At 37.8% G+C, this 20,369-nt stretch overlaps 1 long non-coding RNA gene across 4 annotated transcripts in view; it reads right to left on the reverse strand.

The window, feature by feature from the left end:
* Positions 1 to 954: 954 nt before the first annotated feature.
* The window catches only part of LOC134484227 (uncharacterized), a 37,674-nt gene continuing 18,259 nt past the window's right edge, over positions 955 to 20,369 (reverse strand). For 2 of the 4 annotated variants that reach the window (XR_010061654.1, XR_010061653.1), the window contains exons 2-3: positions 3,823 to 3,880; positions 955 to 1,379 (exon numbers count right to left, since the gene is read on the reverse strand). This is a non-coding gene — a long non-coding RNA (uncharacterized LOC134484227). Of the gene's footprint in view, positions 1,380 to 1,879; positions 2,622 to 3,822; positions 3,881 to 20,369 lie in introns of those variants that run through there. The other 2 variants (XR_010061655.1, XR_010061652.1) reach the window with 2 other exon arrangements.

The raw sequence follows: 20,369 nt of genomic DNA on the forward strand, positions 1-20,369 counted from the left end.
TGGATCGATGAACAGGACCGCCTTCCCAGACTAGATCTTGCAGTTCACATACACGTGAGCCATGCTGACAGGGTGCAGCTTCCAAGAAAAGAATGTTCAGTTGAAGATATTGGTCTGTTTGAGAATGGCAAACCCAATGTATTCTAAACCATGCATTCTATTTGAATCCCCGTAGAAAACATGGAAGAAAGAAGCCTTTACTTTTTCATTTTTGCACTCACAGTGATACCAAATCCTCATAGACATTAGAATCTGCATACTGAATATTTATCCATATGTCAATGACCAGATAAGACATCTTTCCTTTTGGACTAATAAACTAATGGATTCTAGGACTTTAAAAATAGTCAGTCATTGTTAAATTATGTGTTCCATAGTCTGTGATCATTGTGACTAGTCCGATTTCTCTGTACAGAGAGATTCATCCTTTACTGTCTGTTGGGGAACACCAACTACTACACCAGATATCTAGAGAAGACCTTTTATGGCATTTTGTCTCTAGTAAGAGTTTCAGGTCAGTTACAAATTTCCAATGGCCACATTACCTTAGTCGGATTTTCATATGATGCTTTGATACAGTCCTTCTTTTTTTCTATAGTTCTTGGCAACATAATTAAAATAACAATTGTAACCTATTAAAGAAATGCACAGTAATCTATTTGCATGAATGCAGCAGAGAGGATTATAGGATAAACAAGAATTGGAAAGCAAGATATCCTTCCTTCCTAGGTCCAAGACCAGGAAATCTTAACTACATAAAAATCTGAGACAAATTGTCTGAAGTTTGTTCTTTTCTTCAATCATGGGGATCCTAGTGAAGGAGCTCAAGTCTGAAGAGTTGGCAAAAATTACCCTCATTGCTACTCCAGGTCAACTGCTGAATACCTCATTCATGGACCTGAAGAAACTCTGTATCCATCCTTCTATAATGTGTATATATCAATGTATCATTCATAGAATGGACACTTTACTGTTGGTTTGAAAGCAACAATTTGTCCCTGGAGAGACACAGATTTCTTCTTTCGCACATTATTTGACAGGCTGATGGTGGGTCTCATAAGTTCATTCCGGGATTTGCTTTACAATAATCATTCAGTTATCTGGAAGAAACACTTTTTAATGTAGTGAGATCTACTAGAACAATATCAACCATCATCTTCCATTCCCAGTTTAATGCTGAATCATTCTCCACTAATTGTCTGTGGTCTCTGATGAAGGCAGCATCTCCACAGACTAGTCTGAATATTGCTCTTAGCACTGCATTTAGGATACATCAATGTGATTTCCTTACCACTTTCATTCCCAGGAGAGTTTTTCAATTCATTTCATCTGATGCGTCTAATCTACATTGTCAGCCAGGATGAGTTTTGAGAGTTTTTCTAAAAAAATAAAGAAAAAATGGAAGAAATGAAAGAAAGGAATCCGGCAAGTATATCTCACCAATTGACTCAGAAATCTAAAGTGTTAGTCAGTGGAAATACTAGTGGAAAGTCTGAGATCATGAAGTCTCAACTAGAAGCACTTCTCTCTCCAAGGTATTAGTGTAAGAGAGAAATTGCACTATTGGTATCCAAAGCATGGAGAAGTTTACTCTGAGCAGAGGACACAATACTTGCCTTTTATTTCTTACTTAGGACCTTTTTATAATTGACAAAAAGAATAAATGCAATGAGCTCTCAGTAAAACATCTGTTACCTTCAAAATTCTTGGCATTTGGAATAAAGAAATGAATGATATAAAAACTCTGACTTCCAGGAGCCATAAGAACTGCGAAGTCCAGATGTTTCTGAGAGGCTCGCAGCTCTAGATTCCCATATGCAGAAGGCTCAGAACAAGTCTATCTCTTCAGTGATCCTACTCAACTCCTACAAGGACTCACTGAGCTTTCCGAAGTACCATGTATTTCATCCTTTTTTTATAACAAGACAGAAGACCACCTTCCTTCTTCCCATCTCTGATCTCATCATCCTCTTCCTTCTCACTCCACAATGACTGTTTACTCTCGATTAGAGTTAAATTAGTAAACACTAGAGGTACTGAAGGGATATCTGAAGGGAGTTGCAGTCATGACAACACTTGTGACATCACAGAAGAAGCTAGTCCTCTCCAGGTTTCAATAGATGTTTCAGGGAGGGCCTACTGATTATGTCATTGTGATGTGCCATGGCTTACCTGTTAAACATCTTTCCTTACATTGACCAGATTCAAGGGTGCCCATTCCACGTATGTCTCATGTGACACAGTAGAAACCTTTATGTACTCCATCTCTCTAAAGCTAGAGACTTCTCCTTGCTTTATTATCAGTTACAAACTTGGGATGGAGAAAGGTAGTCAGTGGCTTGGCATGGGTAGAAAAGATTTTGGAACATCTAGTGTAGAAGATTCTTCTAGATAATATTTTTATTCTCAGGTTCATTCCTGAGATATAGAGTTCAATTTTCTTGGTTATCTATGTATCACAAAGGCCAGTATTTTCCCTACAGACCTTTAATTAAATGAATATTGTATATCACTTTCTTATTGTACTTTCCTTGACAGGGGACTTCATAAATATTCCTGAATGTGTACTGAAAAATTCTTTTTTCCTATTCCATTATCTGCAACAAAGTGATTTTGGCAACAAAGTGTGCCCAGCTATAGAGTGAGAATAACAGTGTGAGTACTGTGTACTCACTTCAATTAATAAACTCCTAAAAGCTTCTTTTATGTAAAAATTACCAGGCATCAGAAAAGCAAAGGGCAACATGGACTACAGAATTTGGTTCTCTAGTCCCATTCGATATCAAACCTGCACTACCTATCTTCCTGTGTTCCCATGGCCAGAATTAAGGGTTTTGGATGTTTTATCATTATTCGTCCTTAAGTAGCAACCTTAGATACAGGAGGATAGGCAGGGAGAAGAATGACATGTTTATCAGTCAAACCTCAAACTCAATATGTTCATAAAACAGGAGGGAGTCTATTTGACATTGTCATTTCTGAATTCTACATTCTTGACCTAGTTTGGCAGATTCTATGTTAATATTCCACTGAACCACCTAGCTGTTGGAGCCACCAAAAGTGTGTATATATAAATACACACAAACACACACATCTGGCACCAAAATGATATAAAATTGATGAACCTAAGAACTGCAATCGGCCAGGAATCATATATAGACATTTCCTGAGAGACACTGCTAGAGTATGTGAAATACAGAGGTAAATGATAGTGGCAAACCCATGAACTGAAAATGGACTTCTTGTTGGTAAATGTTGAGAAATGATTACAAGATCTGAATGGGGCTTTAATCCCCACAAGGACAATGCCAATACACGAAACCTTTCTGGTACTAAATCAATATTCAAAGACTGCTCATGGGCAGACCAATGTCTCCAACTGCAAATGTAGCAGAAGATGGCCTTCGTGACACCAATGAAAAAAGAGGCCCTTGGTCCTCCCTAGATTTGATTCCCAGTTCAATGGACTGTCAAGAGGCAGTAAGGGGGGTTATTGAAAAAGGGGAGGGGGACAGGTTAGGGCTCTTATGGACAGGAAACTGAGAAAGGAAATTACATTTGAAATGTAAATATAGAAGTATCCAATTAGAAACGCAATAAAAATTCCTAAAGAAATGATAGAGTTAAAAGAAAAGAAAACTGTCAATGAATCACACATATTGATACAGAAATCTAAAGGGTAACTGTCATGGAATGGTAATCAGAGAAATACTAGTGGAAAGACTGAGATGATGATGTCTGAACTAGATGCACATCTCTGTCCCATATAACTGTGTCAGAAACAAAGTGCACTATAGGAATTCAAATCAAGGAGGAGTTTACCTTGAGATGACATGACGATACAATACTTGTTGTCCCTCCTTCCTCAGGACTATTTTTCCTGGGGAAAAAGAATGAAAGCCATTAGCTCTCAGAAAAACAACTGAAAAACTTCCGAATACCTGACTTTTGGAATAAAGAAATTAATGATAAACAACCTCTGACTTCCAGGAACCATAACAAGCAATGAAATCCAGATGCTACCGAGAGGCTCCCACCTCCTGAATCCCATATGGGGAAGGCTCAGATCAAGGCTATGTGTTCAGTGAACCCTCACAACCCCTACACAGCACTCCTTGTGCTTTCCCATGTACCACATATTTCTTCGTTTTTTAAACTAAAACTTCCTAGGCCAACTTCCTTCTCCCCATCTCTGATATCTACATCTTCTTTGATCTTCCTCACAAATAGCTGTTTACACTGAAATAAAGGCCAATTAATAAACCCTAGAGGTACTGAATGAATGTCTGAGAGGCAGTTGCAGTCTGGAAAACACTGTGACATCACAGGAGAAGCTAGGGATCTCCAGTATACAAGAGATTTTTCAGGGCCAGCCTAATGATGATGTCACTGAGAACTGCCATGGCCTACCTGCTAAAGAGCTTTCTTTATATTGACCAGATTCTAAGGTGACCTTTCCAGGTGTGTCTCCTTTGACACAGTGGACACATTTATGTAGAACATCACTCTAAAGCTAGACAGTTCTCTTTGCTTTATTAGTGGTTACATGCTCTAAATGGAGAAAGTTATTACGGGTTTCGCATGTGTAGAAAAGATCTAGGAATATGGGATGTAGGACAATCTTCTGGATTATAATTTTATTCCCAGTTCCATTCCTGTGACAAACAGTTCAATTTCCTAAGTTCTATCTGTTTCCCAAAGGCCATTGTTTCCCTACAGATATTTAATTGAGTGGATTTTGTATTTCATTTACTAATTGTTCATTCCTTGATAGAGCACATTATAGATATTCCTGAATATGTACTCAAAAATTCTGTTTTGCAATTCTAGTTTTTTGCAATGATTATCGCAACAAAGCTGGCCAAGCTAAAGAGTGAATGTAATAGTGTAAATATTGTGTTCCTACTTCAAGTGATAAACTCCCAAATTTTTATTTTATGCAAAAATTACCTGACATCAGTAAATCAAAGGACTGCATGGACTATAGCATGCGGTTCTGTAGTCCCATTAGGTATCATTTCTGGAATATCTACCTTCCTGTGTTCCAAGGGTGAGACTTCAGGCTTTTGGATATTTTACCATGATTCTTTTTTCAGGCCATACAAAAGATACAGGATGATGGGAAGGGAGAGGAATGGCTTGAGGCCCAGTAAAAGCTCAACTTCGATAGGCGCATAAGAACAGGAGGGAGTATATTTGGTATTGGCATTTGTGGATTCTCCATTCTTGACCTAGGACCTCAGAATCCATGTTAAAATTTCAACTAACTTCATAGATGTATAAGCCATCAAATATATGTACATATATATAAAAATAGATATAGATAAATAGATATAGATATATAGAGATAGAGAGGAGATAGAGCTAGAGACAGAGGCAGAGATAGATTGATAAATATATGCATAAATAGATAGATAGATAGATAGATAGATAGATAGATAGATAGATAGATAGATAGATAGATGATAGATAGATGGATAGATAGATAAATAGATCAGACACCAAAACTAGATACAATTCAGATTAATAAAGCTAAGAAGTGCATGCTGCCAGTAACAGGTTATAGATCTTCCCTGAGAGACACAACTAGAGCATGTCAGTTACCGAAGTGAATGCTAGTGGCACATCAGAGAATTATAAACGGACCTCTTGTTGATAAATTTTCAGAAAGGATTACAAGAGCTGAAGAGGCTATCAACCCCATCAGAACAATGAACAAGAACTTTCTGGTACTATACAGATAATCAAAGACTGTACATGGACAGACCTATTGCTCCAACTGCATATGTAGCAGAGGATGGCATTGGTGGGCACCAAAGGAAGGAGAGGCCCTTGGTCCTCCCTAGGTTTGACTCCCAGTTCAAGGATATGTCAAGGGAGAGTAAGGGTGGTTTAAATGTCATGGAATGGTCTCTTATGGAGAGGAAACTGGGAAAGGAAATAACATTTAAATGTAGATATAGAAATATCCAAAAAATATTAAAATTAGCTTAAATTAAAAAAAATTATGAAAGAGATAAAAGTAAATAAAACTGCAAGGTAATCAGACATATTGATTCAGAAATCTAGAGGGACACTGTTAGGGAATGGTAGTCAGCATAACACTAGTCGAAAGACTGATATGATTAAGTCTGAACTAGAAGCATTTCTCCCTCCCAGATATCAGTGTCAGACACAAACTACAGTGTAGAAATCATATACACGAAGGAGTTTACTCTGAGCTGAGGATACAATACTTGTCTTTCCCTTCCTCCTTAGGACTTTTTTCTTCTGGAAGAAAAAATAGAAGCCATGTGCTCTCAAAAAAAAAAAAAAAAAAAAAAAAAAAAAAAAAAAAAAAAAAAAAAAGCTGTACCCATCCCAACACCTGACTTTTGGAATAATGACATTAATGATAAAAAAAAAAAAAAAAACTCTGACTTTCAGGAACCATAACAAGCAAGGAAATCCAGTTGCTACTAAGAGGCTCCCATTTCCTGAATCCCATATGTGGAAGGCTCATGTGTTCAGTGAACCCTCACAACCCCTACACGGCACTCACTGCACTTTCCCATGTACCACATATTTTTTTTCTCATTTTTTTCAAACTAAAACAGAAAGCCAACTTTCTTCTACTCATTTTTGTTATATACATCCTCTTTGTTCTCTTTCCCAAATGGCTGTTTGCACTGAAATAGAGGCCACTTAGTAATCTCTAGAGGTACTGCAGGAATATATGTGATGCAGTTTTTTGTGACATCACAAAACCTAGGGCTCGCCAGGGTACAAGAAATTTTTCAGGGAGGGTCAAATGATGATGTCAGTGAGAACTGCCATGGCCTACCTCCTAAATAGCTTTCCTTACATTGACCAGATTCGAGTTTGCCTTTTCCAGGAATGTCTACTGTGACACATTGGTAACATTTATGTACTACATCTCTCTACAGCTGGAAACTTCTCTTGCTTCATCAGTGGTTACAGGCTCTACATGGAGAAACTCAGTTAGGGGCTTGTATTGAGTAGAAAAGATCTAGGAATATGGGATGTAGGAGACTCTTTTGGATAATAATTCTATTCCCAGTTCCATTCCTGTGACAAACAGATCAATTTCCTATTTTTTCCCTGTTTCCCACAGGCCATTTTTTCTTTACAGATGTTTAATTGAGTGAATATTATATTTCATTTTCTAATTGTTCATTCCTGGAAAGGGGTCTTTATAGATATTCCTGAATGTGTACTCAAGTATTCTGTTTTCAAATTCCAGTTTTTTGGCAATGATTTTGGCAACAAACGTGGCTAAGCTATGAAGTGAATTTAACAGTGTAAATATTGTGTACCTACTTAAAATGATAAACTCCCAAATTTTTATTTTATGCAAAGAAATAACTGCCTGAGTAAATCAAAGGACAGCGTGGACTATGTAGTCCCATTAGATATGATCTCTGTAATATCAACCTTGTCGTGTTCCAAGGGTGAGATTTCAGGGTTTTGGATGTTTTAAAATGATTCTTTCTTCACTCCAAAGATAAGATACAGGAGGATTGGCAGGGAGGGAAGAACTAGAGGTCCAATGAAACCTCAACTTCATTAGGGTCATAAGAATAGGAGCGAGTCTATTTGGCATTGCCGTTTGTGGATTCTACCTTCTTGACATACCTGCTCAGAATCTAGTTAAAATTGCACGTAATCTCATAGTTGTAGGAACCACCGATATATATATATATATATATATATATATATATATATATATATATATATATATATATATATATATATATATATATATTCAGCCACCAAAACTAGATAACTAGATAAGATTGATGAACCTAAGAAGCACATTCTGTCAGGAACCAGATATAGATCTTCCCTAAGTGACACAAAAAGAGCATGTCAAATACAGAAGTGAATGTGTTGTTGCAAAAATATAAAAATAAAAAAGTTGTCTTATATCCCGCTATCTCTGGCACTGTAGTTTCCCAAGTCTCTGCTAGATATCTTGGTTGAATACATCACCACTCCTCAGCTGCCCAGTGTCTCTTATTGCCACACATGTTTTTACACTCAAAACCTCACATGAAAGAACACACAACACAATAATCTTTGACCCAATTGATAAGATATAGTAGCCCACATAAGCATACAAAGCCTGGTACGATCCATACCTTAGGGACAATAATAACAACCAGTAAATACACAGAGCAGTATCTTAAATTCACCTGCCATGGCTTCTCACCCTCTCCTCTTCCTGTCTCTCCTTTTTCCTCTAGTCTCTTCTACTTCCTTCAAACTTCATTCCTGCCCATACTTCCTTCTCTTCCAATGATAGGCCTGCTTCTATCCTGTACCTGCCCCTCACCTGTACTTCACAAATTTAATGTGAAAGCTGTTCTGTAGAATTCACCTGAGTTCTGAGTACAGGACAAGGCAGCTGTCCTTGGAGCAGTGGATTAGCATCAAAATACAGATAACTTTAGTGTAAACAACGTTTCCCCCTTTTTGTCCAGTTAAACAGACTTTTCATTTATATATATCAATTGAGTAAGATTATTACTATTCTACAATTTATAAAGCATTTGATATACTCAAAACCCAGTCTGTCACTATATCAGTTAGAAAGAGCATTTAGTTCTTCATTCCAGCTTCAGAAAGGCTTAAAATCTATATTATGTCTTGGCTAGCTTGTATACTATCTGATAACTATCCAGTAAAATATGTATATTCAGAGTTATACAGCCTGATAAGCAATGAGGCTATAATCAGTCTCCTACCCCGTCAGAAATCTGAGAGTGACCAAATATCTATACACATAGGATGTCTTAGAGGGCTTCTAGAACTGAGAGGTTGTAGAGACAAATCTCCAATAGCACAATCCCCTGTTAGCAACATGTGAGCTTAAGTCTTCAGCCTTCTGACACAAGATCAACTGACAGCCTATTGAAAGGCGGACTTGGAAGGGCTGATTACCCTGTATTGGCAGGGTTTATCCCTCAAATCCTCTGCATAATTTGTCCTTTTCTGGATAGTATTAATCTGCATATGAAACAGGCATTTTTTTCCAGTGACTGCCTAGCCACAAAGTATTGCCTCATTTGGAGGTAGAGATGTTCAAATTCTTCATTAAATTTGCCAAAGGGGAACAGTTAGGAGAAGATATGACTCAACAAAAGATAAGTAATAACTTTAAATCTCAAATTTTGTGGATTTCTTACATTTTTGAAAAGCATCTATCTATCTAAGACAATCTGGACTGTTGTCTTTATATCTTAATTTTTTCTTGATAGTACTCTTACAAAGTCAGATGCATGACTTTAATATTTCAATCTTAACTCACAGGTTTAATCAACTCAGAAGTGTGTAATGACAAAAATAATAGAACTGGCTCTTGTAATTTTAAAATTTTTTCAAATTATTTCTATACCCAAACAAAGATAAGATTAAGCTTAGTTACCAAATACGATTATGACTGTAACTAAATCTAGCTTATTCCTCCCTGCTAAATTTCAACCAATTTTCAATTCTTTATAAAAACATCTTTAGAATAACCACTTCCAGCCCCACCCCACAAATTCCAGGTAATTGAGACAACGGATCCACCATAACTTCTTCAAGTTGTACATGGGCGTAGAGATATCCTTACGTGTAGGGGGTAGGAAAAATGAAACAAATGCGATAGCCGATATGTCCTGACTGGACCCAGCTGAAATTCACTGAAACCAGGATTCCAAGTAGGTACACTCTACAAAATACAACTCTCAGGAAAAAGGTTAAGAATCGATATATCTTTTGTTTGATTCTCCCGAATATATATTTGATAGCCGTCTACTGATATCAAACCTGATCAGTATGACTCTGTGAGGTTTCCAGAATCCTAATCACAATTTTTAAAAACACAAGGACAAAATCTTTCTTCCAAAATACTCTGTTTCTTAATCTGAAACCAGAGAAGCTTGTATCTTGCACTCTCTCCCAGAGTAATAATATAAGCATAAAACTCAAAGTCACACCCATCCTGAAGATTAAACATTTTTTAAAAAAGGAATTTATGTATAAAATGAGCCTGATATAACTCAGTACTTGGTGATATCAGGAAATAAACCCAAAGTTCCCATGGAGCCCATGTTAAGAGAATTTGAACTTGCTATTGTCGTAAATATCAAAAGTAACCACAAATCATCGCTAAGCGTCATCAACGAGCCATATAGTGGGATAATTCATAAAACTAATCAAATACCTTCTATCAATTCTAATATCAATAAGAAAACTTCAAACCAGGACTTTTGCCCAAAATATCTCAGTCTGTTAAGCTCTCTACCTGAAGCCACAGATTTTTCTTTATCGTTAATAACTTCTACAATATATGTCTGCATTCACTTTCCCTGTTGTTACAGATTTCATCAAAACTCTCTACTTGGTAGTGCCTAATTTTTCCCTAAGTTCTGAGCAGTAGATGAAAATCCCCACCTGATTCAGGTAATCTCTCTACTCTCTTCTTTCTTAAATAAAACTTAATCACTTGTTAAAAATACCTTAATAGAAGAAGTATCTTGTGTAACTAGGATTCCCACACAAAATTCCCCTGTGGAGCCTATGTTAAAAAGAAAATGTGTATCCTGAAAGACTTACTAAACAACTCTCATTAAAAAGCAGCTTTAATCTCTTAACTCTCTGAACTGCCATTACTTATCACACAGCAGGGGACCAACAGCCTGTCAGCCCTTGCTGCTTCCCCATTTTTGTTTTATATTCTGCTCTTAAGTTATCAAGAATTAATATGGCACAGGTGTCCTCTTACTTAGAAAATAAAAAGGTTCACTCAACTTTTTGATTACTAGTGGATTCTTGCCCATCACCTTGTTTTGCCATCTGTTATTGTAAAAAAAAAAAGAAAACTTGTCTTTTACCATGCTATCACTAGCACCGTAGTGTCCTAATATAATAGGTAGATATCTTGGTGAAAACACATCCCTACTCCCTGTCAGCCCAGTGTCCCTTGCCGCCACACACTTTCCTATACTCAATCCCTCACATAGAAAACACACATCACAAAAATTTTGACCCAATTGCTAAGATATAATTGCGCACTTAAATATACAAAGCCCTTTATCATCCATCCCTTAGGAACATTAATAATAACCTGTAAATACACAGACCATAATTGTAACCTCACCTGCCATGACTTCTCACCCTCTCCTCTTCCTATCTCCCCTTTTTCCTCCAGTCTCCTCCTCTTTCTTCAAACATCTCTCTCACCCATTCTTCCTTCTCCTCCAATGACCTCCTTCTTTACATGGTAAAGAAAAGTTCTTTACATAGTACAAGTAAAGAAAACAAATTACTCCCAAAGCCTCCATCTATCATGTACCTGCCCCACACCTGTACTTTACAAATTCAATGGGGAGGTGGTTTTGGTGAAGTCACCTGAGTTCTGAGTACATGAGTAGGCAGCTGTCCTTGGGGCAGTGGAATTAGCATCAAAATACAGATAACTTCAGGGCAAACCACAGCAAATAACTTTGATATCCTAGTGAAATCTTTCAAGCCAAGTAAAACTGCAAATGTGATAATGTTCTAGTTTCTTCTCATGCTTGATGCTGAAAAGAGTGATAGTGTATGAGAAGAAATATTACATAGTACACGTAAAATAAACAAATTACTCCCAAGGCCAACAAGGCTCATAAGTAAGCAATTTGTTATAGAGTAACAAAGAGTAAGCAAAGTAGTTTTCTCATTCGGTTTCCATTCACTGTAGGCAGCATTTTGAATTTACAGAGAAATGGTTGATATTGTATCATTTATCTTTAAAAGTACTCTAATAAGAATCTTTTAAAAAGCACAAATCTAAATATGTGTATAAAAATGTCATATCTACTTTAAATGATCAGAATGCACACCTGTGATTGTCAATCCTTATTAAATCCTATCAGGGAGCTGAGGGTACAACTGGGACAGAAATCAGTCCTCAACAGTCCAGCATGTGTTACAGTCACACCATTAGCCTGTGCCACCATTGTTCTTGATCCCTGGCCTTAAAAAGTCCCTGTCTTTTCGAACTTCAAATTGTTACGTAATTTTTTTTTACATCAGAGGCAGTAGTTAAAACATGTTAGCCAGCTTAACAAACAATTTTATTTTTCCAAATGCTTTTTAAGGGTGCTGGTCGTCACTAATTATTCTACATTTCCTTTGGTGATGGTGGAAGCACTGGTCTTCCACAGAGGAAATTCCTAAAAGACCTCGACCAATATTATTGCAAATGCCAATGATGTTGCTCCCTGAGTGGTGGTAAGCTCCAGGAGGATTTTTATGTACTTCTTAGAATTAGAGAGATATGAGGGGAACAACCGAGCGAAACGCTGCATGAAGTTCTCAGTACAGTTGGTCCTTGGGGCTATGACTCACCAAAGAGCAATGAGGCTGTTCTAAAGAGTGGGCCATACCCCAGGATTTTTAAAATGTTGTGCCATTCCTCCTTCACAGTACTTGGCAATACTCCATGTCAGAACCAAATTTGAACCATGCTTTTACCCTGGATAGAATTTCAAATACTATACTGAATAGGGAGAGTGGGCAGCCTTACCTTGTCCTTCACTTTAATTAATTGTTTTAAGTTTCTTTATATTTAGCTTGACGGTCATTACAGGTTTCCTCTCCCTTGCTTTTACTATGTTTCTCCATAGGACTTGTCTCCCTTATCACTCACACTCTTTTATCATGAAGTGGGGCTGGAATTGCTTTTTCTGCATCTAATGAGATTATCATGTAATTTTTCCTTCAGTTTCACTTATAGTGGATTATACTGATGGATTTTCAGAATTTGAACCATCCCAACCTCCGACTAGAAATTAAAAATTACACAGCATAACCTACGGAAGTACTCGCCTGCATGCTCTAACAACCCCCCCCCCGAAAAAAACAAAAACAACATGCAAACAAAAAAAAAATCATTCACCCTACAGAACAGATTTTATACTAACATACACACTCAAACATCCCACCCAAAAAAAAACAAAAAACCAAAATACATGCAAGCAAGAAAACCCTGCACCCACAACATCAAAATAGCATGAAGTTAATATCACTGGTCATTAATACCGTTAAGCATTAGTGGCCTCTATTCAACAACAAAAGGACAGAGGTTAAAATAATGGATGTAAAAACAGGATCTGTCATTCTGTTGCATTCAAGAAGCACACTCCAGCAATTGAGATAGACATAACCTTAGACTAAGGTGTTGGAACATATTTTCCAAGAAATAAAACAAGAAACAAGATGGTGTAGCCACTCTGACATCCAGCAATCAGACTTCCAAACAAAAGTAATCAAAAGAGAAGGGGAAGGACACTTCATATTTATTAGAGGAAAAACCCACCAAAATGGCATCTCAATTCTGGATGTCTATATCCCAAAGACAAAAGTAGCAACATTGGTGAGAGAAATATTGCTGAAGCTCAAATATCACATCGAACCTCACACATTAATAGTGGGAGGCATCAATGTCCCATCTCACCAAGGGCAGGTCATTGAGACAGAAACTAAAAATAAAACAATAAAAATAGAATATATAACTGCCAGGGGTTTCAATTAATCTGACCTCACTCATATCTACAGAATATTTCACATGAACACAAAAGTACACACTATCTTTTCTGTACCTCATGGAACATTATCCTGAACTGATCATTTTCACCCTCAATAAACAAGTCACAACAGACACAGAAAGACTGTGCTAACCATTGGATCTTCTCAGATCACCATGGATTTAAACTGGACTTCAACAATAACAAAAAGTCTATAAACTCATGGATATTCAATAGCTTGCAACTGAAGAACCACAAGTTCAGAGAAGACTTGAAAAAAAAAAAGGTTCCTAGAATTCAATGATAATGATGGCATATTGTCTCCAAACTTAAGGTACATAAGGAAAGCAGTGCTAAGAGGAAAGTGCACATGCAGCACAGAGCAATTTTATAAAGAAATTGGAGAGACCCCATACTAGCAGCTTCCCAGCACACATGAAATCTCTAGAATAAAAAGAAGCAAACACATATTAAAGGAGGGGATAGAAAGAAATGATCAGACTCAGGGTGAGAGTGATCCACCAGAAACAAAAAGAATACAAATATTAACAAAAACAAGAGCTAGTTCCTTGGGAAAATCAACCAGACAGACAAACCCTTAAATAGATAATGTAATACGAGGTAAGACAGCATCCAAATAACAAAATCAGAAATGAACAGGGAGACACATTGATAGACAAAGATGAAAGTCACAGAATCCTTAGGTCTCACTTCAAAAACCTGCTTTCTACAAAATTAGAATCTGTGAATTAAATGGATGTTTGTGTAGATGAATAACACTGACCACAGGTAAACTAAGGTAAGATAAACTATGTAAATAGCTGTACAACCCCTAAAAAGACACAAACAGTAATTGAAAGTTTAACCACTGAAAAATCCTCAGGGCCAGTTTCATTGAGCGCAGACTTCTACCAGATTTTCAAAGAATTCTCAACCTACTCCAAAACACAGAAACAGAAGGAAAATCACCAAACAGATTCCACGACACCACTGTCGCCTTGACACCGAAATCACAAAATGACTCAACAAAGAAAGAATTTCAGACGAATTTTCTTTACAGACAATGGTGGAAAAAATACTAGGTAAAATGCTCAAAAACAAAATGAAAAGCATTTCAAACTGCCATTCAGTGCAATCATGTAAGCTTTCTCCTGAGGATGCAGGAGTGGATCAATCTATGAAAACCCATTAAAGTGATCCACCATATTAACAAACTTAACTGAAAAAAAAATTGTGCCCTCTGCACTTCAAATTAACGTGGGAGCTCCCCTTGGATTTAACTTTTTGGTAGTTGCATATCATAATATATATTTTTTAATAAAATACATATATATTTTAATAAAGTAACATTAAATTGTTATATCCTAACATCATAATATATAACTAATATTAATATACTATGTTAATATTAACATGTATTTATACATTAAATTATTATATTAATAAGGTAAATATAATTAATATTAATATATTTTGTTACTATATTAAATTAATATATATTGATATAATAATGTAACTGATATATTACATTAATATATCAAAAATAATATATTAATTATTAACATATTTAATATGATTTATTAATATTCACTATTACTCAATGGTGTGAAGGAGCAGAATTAAAGAAAGAAGGAAAAAATGCAAGACTATCTCTTAAATGCTGAAAATGCTTTTGATAAAATCCATTGTCGTTCCATATTTAAGGTCTCAGGGAGACCAGGGATGTCAGGCACATACCTAATGTAATAAAATACTAAAATAAATACAAAAAATATTACATAAAATGCAATATAGCAAGCCAACAGTTAATATCTAAATAAGGGGTAGGGAAGCAAAAGGCAATTCTACTAAATTGGAGAATGAGAACAGACTGCACACCTCGCAGCATCCTTTCAGTAAAGTCCTTAAATTCCCAGCTAGAGCAATAAGACAACCAAAGGAGGTCAAGGGGATGATATCGCAAAAGGAGAACTCAGTGTATCACCATTCACACATCATATAATAGTGAACATATGTGATGCAAAAGTTTTACCAGAAATGACCTACATATGAAAAACACCTTCAGCCAAGTGGATGGATGAAAAATTAAATGAAAATAATATGCCATGCAAATGACAGAGAGGCTGAGAAGAAATTATGGAAGACATGCCAATCACAATGGATATATATATATATATATATATATATATATTATGAAATATAAATTAACTCTAACCTAGCACATCAGAAGCATATCTGGTGTGAACTCCAAGTCTCTGAAAAGAGACACTGAGGAAGGTAGCAGAAGACAGAAAGACCTCCCATGCTCACAGACGGGTAGATTAAGAGAGTTAAAGAGGCCATCTTAATTTTGGGTGTAGATTTAAAGTTCCTATCTTGCAGTCAGGATGACATGGTTGCCAAGGTGCATGCAGGAGAAGAGGCAATTTTGCAGTCACATGTGGAGTCAAAGATGACATCATCTTGCTGTTTGGGTGTCACATGGTTGCTCATTGTGCACATGTGACATCATTGGCTGTGGAAGCAGGGTCAACCTGAAACATCTCTGGCTTTCTACCATGCAGATGGTGTTACAATTTCTAAATCACATCAATCACCAAAAATAACCAGGGTAAAAACCTGTGACAGAGGGATGGCAGCCATTACTGGAGAAGGAAATGGCTTTGATGTCCCTAAGAAAAAACTGCTCATGCCATGGCCATTCAGGCAAAGCAAGCATAATGGGATGAGGAGATCTAGATTTAGAGACTGAATGTTTAATGTTTTCTTGGGAAATTTTAGCCTACTCACGACGGTTCACTGTTATCAGAAAATTTTTAAAGTGGAATAATATGCAGGTATGAGCAATAAGGACATTGTGAAGCTGCAGTTAACTAAATGGAACAAGTTGAGAAACCTGAAACTCCTCTGGGTGAGATCATTGAAAACCTTGAGAAAAAGGAACACTGGGCATGGATCACTGAAGAAACAGATATCCACAGAAAATACAAGAGACATGACTGAGGAAGAAACAGCTGTATCTACTGGACTATGGAGCAATGGTTAGAGCCCCTACAAGGGGTGATCTCTATTAACAGAAAATTTGATTCAGAAATACTGTTGAGGAAAGCTTGTTGGAATTTCCAAACCCAATGACCCATAAAGAAAACACACAATTTGGTTATTATAATTATAATCTATAAACGTGTATTGGGTAGATCCAACGTTATCATAACTTATACTCCAACCATAAAACCCCTGCTACATGTGCATTCTTCAGGCCACATGGATTGTTTCCATCATTACTTCCTCCTCTTTTTCTTCAGTCCTCTCCCTTCCCCTCTTACCCTCTTCTGCCTCTCTACCTAACCCCACTGTCATACCTCCGGTACCAACTTTCCCCTCCGGCTATCAGTAATAGGCTCTAGCATTTACTGACCGGATAAAATGGGAAGAAGTTTCATATGTGATCACCAGTGTACATGATAGAGGGCTAGTTGGTGGGGGGAGACCTCCTTTGAGGAAGCAAATAAATATCAGGATACAAATTGCATTTGCTTGGGAAGAGCAAATCTGTATAATGCTATCAATATCTGTCCAGTGGATTGTGAGAAAATGGGGAATATTCTTCCTAAAGACCCAGCTATACTACACCTGGTCTTATATCTGAAAAGACCTCTGCCATGCAGAGAGTACATGTGCTCCATCATGTTCCTAGTGGATTTCTTCATAATGAACAGAAAATAGAAATAAGCCAGATGCCCCTCAACCAAACAGTGGCTACAGATAATTTAGTTCATTTACACTATGAAATACTATACACATATGAAAAATAAGGACCCCAGCTCTGAAAAAAAGAAAAAAAAAAGAAAGAAAAATAAGGACATTGAGAAGCTGCGGTCAAGAAGATGGAGTGAGAAAGTATTGTCCTGAATGAAGTAATTGAGACCCAAAATAACATGTATATATTCATTAAAAGAGGGTATTAGCCATTAAGTACAGAATTCACACACTAAGTTCTATGGAACCAAAGAGGATAAACAATAAGAAAGGGCCAAGAAAAATGTTTGAATTTCACTCAGAAGGAGGAACAAAGTAATGAGAAGAGGCAGTTGGAAGGAAAGGATTGGGTGACTGAGGGGATGGGAAGGTAAATAGGGTTTGAGAATCATTTCTTGGGAGAGACGAGCAAGAGGGACAGAGCGCCAAGAGAATAAACTGAAATCAGTGACTGTCCAGGGTTGGTGCTATCTCTATGATTTGCCAGCAATCTGGGATGGGTGAGGATACCCTGGCGTCCATGAGGGTGACTTTAGCTGAGACTCGTAACAGTGGGGATACGGACACCGAAATGGTCAATTTCTGTAGCCACAGAGGACCCAAGGTGGAAGGATAAGGAACCAAACACATCCCCAAAATTTTGACCCAGAAATTGCCCCCTCTATAAGAGACACACGGAGAGAGATGGAAGAGGAAATGAGGAAATGGCCAAAGGAAAAGTGGCCAGATGTGAGACTTATCCTATGGGCAGACGGCAAACACTGACATTATTAATGGTCCTTTCTTATGTTTGCAGACGGCAGTGTAGCCTTATTGTCCGCTGCAAGGCTCCAACGAGCAGCCGACTGATACAGATGCACAGGCACAGGGCTTGATATCAGACAGTGCTCAGTGAGTCTCACTAAAGAGCTGAGGGAAGGACTGAGAGAGGTAGAGGAGCACAATGGTTCTCACATGAGTTCAGTAAACCCGTCGCCTGTCTGTGGATCCTGTTCTCCTACCCGGGCTGCGTTTTCAGGACCTAGTGGGAGACGATGAGTCTAGTCCTGCAGAGACTTTATGTGCCAGGAGACGGGGTGTACCCAGAGGGGTCCTCTACTCAATAAGAGTAGAAGGGGAGAGGATAGGAGGAAGAACTGTAAATGGTGGGTGCCTGGAGGAGTCTGGTGACAGGGCAGAATTCAGAATGTTACCTGGTGAATATATACAACCATTCTAACAAGGGGCCAAGGCATGACATCATGGGGGTGGGGCATGACATCATAGGGGTGGGGGAATGACATCATAGTGGTCGAGGCATGATATCCTGAAGCCAAAGAGAAAATAGATGAAACTAGAAAAAAAAATCAGCCCAAGAGGGAAATGAGACCTAGAGACACAAACATGGCAGGTGTTTACCTATGCATGGTATCGGCTGTGAGATAAATCATATTCCATCTACAATCCACAAATGCAGAGAGGACAAAGGAAAGGAGAAGGCACCTTGAGAAGAAAAGCATCGACCTATCTGAAAGGAAAAACTGGAACAGGTTCTGTGAGTGAGTGAGTGCGACTGAGGACAGGAGCAGAAGTTCAGAGGGGAAGATGGAGGGATAGCGGGGTGTAGAGAGAACCGGCCAGAAATAGAGGACATACGGGTTAATGCAGAAACTCGATGGAAGCACTGGTTAATTCATGATGTCTAGAGGGCCACGTTCCTGAGGATTTATTCTGACAGAGAATGCAGAACATGAACCTGCAATCCTTTGAAATCGAGCAAGTAGGACCTCAGGGTTGGGTATGGGGCACATTCAGTGGAGTCGATTTCTGAGTAGGTAAAATGGAGATCACTGAACAACAGACCGATGCTGGGTCAGAGATTATAAAGATATAGCAATAGAGGACTTCCTGGTACCTTAAGCCTGCAACTGATGTAAATGCACACAAAAACCCCTTCCTGCTCTCCAAGGTTCGTTTAGCACTTTTGACCCTGAGTAAATTATATGCACACAACCATAGCGTGTCCCTGAATACCTTCTAACAGAGCTGTGACACTGAAATCCTTGGAAGACACCAAAATTCACTTGCACGCAGACCAATATTCTGCTGACTAACTGTTTCCTGGGTCCACTTCATCCTTTCACACGTTTTATGCACCTGGACACTCTAGGTAGGAGACAAGAGATGAGTGTGTGTGTGTGTGAGTGTGTGTGTGTGTGTGTGTATGTGTGTGTGTGTACATAAGTGTGTTTGTGTGTGTGTGTGTGTCTGTATGTGTCTGTGTGTGTATCTGTATATTGGTTATCGTCTCTGTGTCTGTGCTTCTGTATATGTGTGTGTGTCTGTGTGTTTGTGTCTGTGTATGTGTGTCTGTGTCTGTGTGTTTGTCTGTTACTGTCAGTCTCTCTGTGTGAATGTCTGTTTGTCTAACTGTCTATGTCTCTTTCTGTGTGTCTCTGTGTATCTGTGTGTGTGTACATACATATGTGTCTGTGTGTGTGTTTGTGTGTTTGTGTATATGTTGTGTGTGTTAGCCATGCATAAGCTAACCATCCTCACACAGAATATCTGGATTGCTTTTCTTTATAGAATGTTGGCGAATCTTTCTCTTGTCCTAAAAGACCACTCTGGTTCTCAACTCTCTCTGTGAAGCCATGACAGTTTGAGTGATTTTCATGTGAGAGGAGTCTGTCCTATTGAAAATTGCTTTCCTGGATACAATATCACTTAAAAAAACACATCTCAACATTTATTTTCCTTATAACGTGATCCCTCGAGGGGATTTTTCCATCATCATCATCATCATCATCATCATCATCATCATCATCCTCCTCATCATCATCATCATCATCACTAATATTATTATTACAGGATTATTCCATTATATTGTTATCTGTGTTGTTACCAGTGTGCTAAAGTTCATTGATGGCAGAAAGAAAGATATTGTTTCATGTGGGTCTTGGACAGCCACGATTTTGTTCTTGGAACTGAAAGATTTATTTGCATGCTCCCATGAGTAAATACATGCAAGTACAGAAAGTTCCTTGGTCTTCTACATGAGAGTGACATCCTCAC

The sequence above is a fragment of the Rattus norvegicus genome, chromosome X (assembly GCF_036323735.1).
Source record: "Rattus norvegicus strain BN/NHsdMcwi chromosome X, GRCr8, whole genome shotgun sequence".
Lineage (NCBI taxonomy): Eukaryota > Metazoa > Chordata > Mammalia > Rodentia > Muridae > Rattus > Rattus norvegicus.